Genomic DNA, 5,475 nt, shown 5'->3' with positions numbered 1-5,475 from the left:
TGTGTAATGTAGTTTAAATAAGAGCGATAGAGGAGCGAGTAGAAATTACGCAGAAGGCGGGTAGAAATTGCGCAGGAGGCTGAAGTAATGTAGATAACAACTAGGTCGACATCACGGAGGAAGTGCCCATGGTGATGTGAGCAGAGCATTATCCATGATTTTAAGAGATATCCCAAAAGGCGAAAACTACCTCAGCGCCTCCGGATTTACAACACCCGGTCTCCCAAGGGGGTCTCCCATCCTTGTACTGACCGGGCCCAACCTTGCTTAGCTTCCAAGATCGGACGGTGTTGGGCGTCCCCAAGGAGGTATGGTTGTAATGTATAGGGCTGAGTAGGAGACGGGGTCTCATATAAGCAATGGATACCATGATGAACTCACTACTGCCAAGGAGAGTGGGCGGAAAGGAAGTTTATACATTAATAGTGCAAGAGAGTGAGGGTAAACGTATTGGTGCCAAGTTGGCTAATTGGCACTAATGCATCGTACTTGCGATGCTACCTGGTGATAACCAGGTACAGCTAAATAAGCTTTGTAAAAAAAGCCCAGGAAATAGTGAGCAAGTGCAATACATGTCGCAAAGGAGGGGGTTTCTTTAGGGGGAGACAGGAGTGGGAAGCGTAGAAAGCGGAAGGTTTGTATCACAGGAACGGGGCTATTTCGTACCCTTCGTTGAAGCCATCCGGCTGGAGCGTGTTCAGTTCGTATATCCAGAACATCTCTCTTCTTGAAAGGAGGTTCGAAAGGTCACCGCCTCTATCTCCCAGTGCGACCAGTTCAATTCCTTTGTACGTTAATGCCTCAGGATCCGAGTTGTGGCAAAGATTGAAATGTTTGGATACTGCATGGGTGAGGACTTTGTTCTTGATATTCCTGACATGTTCCTGGATACGTATTTTAAGGGGTCTCTTAGTTTTCCCAATGTACTTTAATTTACAGGAACATTCCAGAAGGTAGATCACCGATAGGGTGTTACAGTTGATGAATTGTTTGATCCGATATTCCTTGTTAGTTTTGTCATTGTGGAATGATTTCCTATTTGGATGGAGGTATCTGCAAATGTTACACCTACCACATTTAAAACTTCCCACACATTTAGGCATTCTGCTTACGACTTCTGGGTTCCTCAGCATGCTAGGGGCTACAAGATCTTTCAAACTCCTAGATTTTCGAAAGACCATTTTAGGCTCTTTAGTGAGGTAGTCTTTAAGAACAGGGTCCATAAGCAAAATGTTCCAGTGCTTTTTAAGGACATTCTTAATCAGTTTTTCATGTCTGCTGTACGTCGTAATAAACTTAACTGTGTCCTCCTTGATGTCCTTAGGTTTATACTTAAGAAGTTCCCTTCTTTCTAAACCTTTAGTCTTGGTAGTGGCTTCTTCTAGGAGTCGGGACGGGTACCCTTTTTCCTTGAATCTTCCTTTGTACACTTCAAGTTGTTGATCTCTGTCATCTTCCTTCTTGCAATTCCTCGCTATTCTATTAAATTGGGAAAAGGGGGTATTGTCCTTCCATTGTTGACGGTGATTGCTTCTATAGTGGACGTAACTATTCATGTCCACCTTCTTAATGAAATTGCTTGTGATGATTTCCTCTCCTGAATGTGTTAGAACAAGATCTAGGAACTCGATCCGTTCTGTATCTTCATTGGCCGTGAATTTGAGATTCATGCTATTGTCCGAAATGTAGGTTAAAAATTCTTTAAAACTCAACTGGTCTCCCTCCCAAATTAATAAAATATCATCTATATAGCGTTTGTAAAAGATGATATTCCGTTGGTATGGGTGATTAGTGTAAATGTAGTCATTCTCCCATTTACCCATGAACAAATTAGCAAAGCTAGGCGCGAAGATAGTGCCCATAGCTGTACCACAAATTTGAAGATAAAATCCGTCTAAAAATGTAAAATAATTATGTTTGAGTATAAAATTCATGAGCTCGCATAAAAATAGTCTATGATCTTCTGTAATTTGAGGGTCCAGAATTAGGAAGTTGTTACATGCCTCGATGCCCTTTTCGTGTTCTATGCAGGTATATAAAGATTGCACATCAATTGTGGCCCACCTGTAGGTATCTTTCCATTTTAATGGTTCCAAAAGATTCAGAACCGATGTAGTATCCTTAAGGAAGGCCGGCAGTTCCATCACATATTTCCTCAGGAATATGTCAACGTATTCTGACAGATGTGAAGTCAGAGAATCAATGCCTGCCACAATTGGCCTACCAGGGGGGTTGTCCAGGGATTTGTGTACCTTTGGGAGAAAGTAAAAAATGGGGGTGGTGGGGTTAGAGTTTAGGAGATACTGGAATTCATCTTTCATCAGTATCTCCTTTCTAAAAGCCTTTAGAAGCATGAGTCTCAGTTCTTCCACGAAAGGTTCCTTAGGGTCGTTCGACAGTGGGGTGTAGGATGTCCGATCTCCTAGCAGTCTGAGAGCTTCTGCGACATAGGCTTCTCTGTCCATAATAACTAACCCCCCCCCTTTATCAGCCGGTTTTATAACAATATTTTTATTCTCTTGTAGGTGTTTAATAGCTTCCGTCTCTCTGTTTGAGAGATTTTTTTCTTTGATAGATGAGATGTCAGCATCAAGTAGATCCTTCTTGACTAGCTCATAGAAGAGGCCCACATTATGACCCTTTGATTCCAAAGGGTAAAATTTAGATGTGGGCTTCAAACCTGATTTGGATTGTTCATAATTCTGTATCACTGCATCCTCTTTCTTTATAAAGTGACGTTTTAGAGTGATTTTTCTTATGAATTTATTCAAGTCGATGAAAACATCGAACTTATTCATGCCCTTTGTGGGTGCAAAGGAAAGACCTTTGTTAAGGAGTGTAGTTTCATAGTTCGTCAAGGTGTGGTTTGAAAGATTGAAGATACCTTTGGGTACAGGGGGTTCTACACGAGATTTCGTCTCTTGTATAGTCTTCTCCCTTCTACCCCCGCGACATCCTCTTCGTCTACGAATCTTCTTTTGCGAGGTGAGATGTTTTTCATTCTTGCAGGTGTCTTTGTTGTACCTCGGGGGTGGTGGTGGTTTGTACCTGGTGATAAAAAAGACTCCTGTGTAGTGGAGTCAAGTCTCTGTAGTGCTGCAAAGCGATTAGTTGTTTTGAAGTTAGGTGATTCCTGGCTCTCTTTGGTAGTCGGTCTGGGACCTCTGAATTTGCTAGGTACAGTTTTCCAATACTCCCTCCTCACTTTTGGAGCTGCCTGTCCTCCTTCAGAGAAGCGACTCCAATTCTTAACCTGGTTATTTTCATAGTCATGTCTGTCTCTAGCGAATTTCCTTTCTTTGTTTCTGATAACCTCATCTTCTATACGTTCCAGTTTTTTATTCAGTACCTTCTCATTTATCCTAAAATCCTCTTTATCTTTGTGTACTTCCATTTTACTCTCAGCCTCTTTTATTTCTACTTCTAGGTCTGAGATAATGCGTTTTTTCTCCGTGACAAGTAATTTCATGAGATTGATTGAACAATTATGCAGGGTTTTATCCCATTCTTGCATGAATTCCTGATTCTCTTTTCCAAAAGTAGGCTGTTTCATTATCCTTAAGCCCCTCGGGACCCTACTGACACTGACATAATGTTCTAAACCCCTGATGTCCCACCATGCTTTTACTTCCTTGGTTAACAGTCTTTCGATATTCCAAAACATGTCATCCAAGTCGGTATTGGTTGGTTCAGTCTCGGGGATGGTAGTCTCATTGAAAATCTTTTGGCACACATTACTCCTTTTATTAGTGCGTTCGTTAATTCCAAACATACTGTGTTCGATACTGGTTCCCTCCAGGCAGCTGGAAGCAATAATACCAAGAGAAAAGGATGTGTACAAAGGAAGCTGGTAGCGCCACAGAAGTAGTGTCAAAGTTTGTAAACAACAGTATTAGGAAGGAGAGTATTCTGAGTTAATTGTCAAGGGATATATATATATGTTACCTGGAGGACACTCCCTATAGGCTATTAGGGCGTCAGCTTATGGACCTCAAAAAATATATAGGCACTGGTACATATGCCTAGAGGGTTAGAAATGGGTACGGAAGGATGAGGTACTTACAAGCGACCAAAGGTGTCGAAATAATAATGTAAAAGCCAGGTGTTCAATAAAAAATAAAAATTAAATTTATTCTCAGAATACAATGCACTAAAAAAAGGGGGGGGGTGTTATATATAGGGTATATAGTTATTTTAAAACTTGTAAACAATTTTAAAAAATGCAACCTAATCAATAAAATCTGGTATAAAAGCAGCAGAGTTGAGGCTAAAAAGTTGTAACACATATACCAAAAATCAATGAAAGGTCCATAGAAACAAGAGCAATAAGTATAAAAACAAGTACAAAAAATGCAGGATGGGCATGAAAAAGGAATAAAAAATAGGTAAAAATGAAAGAGAGGTAGCTTAACTTCAATAGTGGAGGTATGTTCAGAGTGGTACCCAACGCGTTTCGTCCCTCATGGACTTCATCAAGGGGTAATGAGAGGCTAGAGACAGAGCATATTTATACCTCCTAGCTGTGGGAGGTGTTAGCAACATCACTTCCTGTTTGTTAATTGGTGAGTTGCTGTGGAGGTATTAAAGTACATGAATAAACACCTAGACATGTAGTGAATGGAGTAAGGGGGCCAAATAGTATATTCAATTGTGAAAACGATATTGCATGTAGTCATAATAACGTTTGTAACATAAAGGACAACAAAGTCCGTCAACTTCCGGTCCGGGCTGGGTGGAACGTCATCTCCGCCCCACTTCCGCCCCTCTTCCGGTTTGGATTGTGTCCGTTGTGCGCATGCGTCGGCTCGGCGCCGTGCGATGCGGATAGCTGGTGTGCTTTCACTTCTGTAGACGGCGGCCATCTTTTTGGTTATCCAAGCTTGGTTGTAGTCGGCGGCCATCTTTTTGGTTATCCAAGCTTGGTTGTAGTGCTGCTGCGGGGACCATCTTCAGTGTACTGTCCCTTTGATGGGCGGCGGCCATTTTTTGGGTTGTCAGAGGACGGAATGAAGAGCTGATGTCAGCGATATTAATCTGCTGCAGTTTGCATATGTCAATGTTCGTCAATTATGTTTGGCTGTGGGTACATCTTTGAGGTGGTTTTGCATAGGTGATGCATCTCCCCGGGGGGTACATAAAAACGAAAATGATAAAAGGCATGTAAATAAATAAATAAATAAGGCGTCTGAATAGCTGAAAATGGCATTTAAGAAGGATCATACTCAGAATAGATGGGCTATGAATTAACTAGAAGAGATACAGATACATAAAATGTGTAATGTAGTTTAAATAAGAGCGATAGAGGAGCGAGTAGAAATTACGCAGAAGGCGGGTAGAAATTGCGCAGGAGGCTGAAGTAATGTAGATAACAACTAGGTCGACATCACGGAGGAAGTGCCCATGGTGATGTGAGCAGAGCATTATCCATGATTTTAAGAGATATCCCAAAAGGCGAAAACTACCTCAGCGCCTCCG

General features: G+C 41.5%; 1 pseudogene; it reads right to left on the bottom strand.

Moving 5' to 3' along the window:
* Positions 1-203: 203 nt before the first annotated feature.
* LOC135051655 (5S ribosomal RNA) lies at positions 204-322 on the bottom strand (annotated as a pseudogene).
* Positions 323-5,475: the final 5,153 nt, after the last annotated feature.

This window comes from Pseudophryne corroboree, chromosome 2 (genome assembly GCF_028390025.1).
Source record: "Pseudophryne corroboree isolate aPseCor3 chromosome 2, aPseCor3.hap2, whole genome shotgun sequence".
Taxonomy (NCBI): domain Eukaryota; kingdom Metazoa; phylum Chordata; class Amphibia; order Anura; family Myobatrachidae; genus Pseudophryne; species Pseudophryne corroboree.
This window is presented reverse-complemented; position numbering and strand designations above follow the sequence as displayed.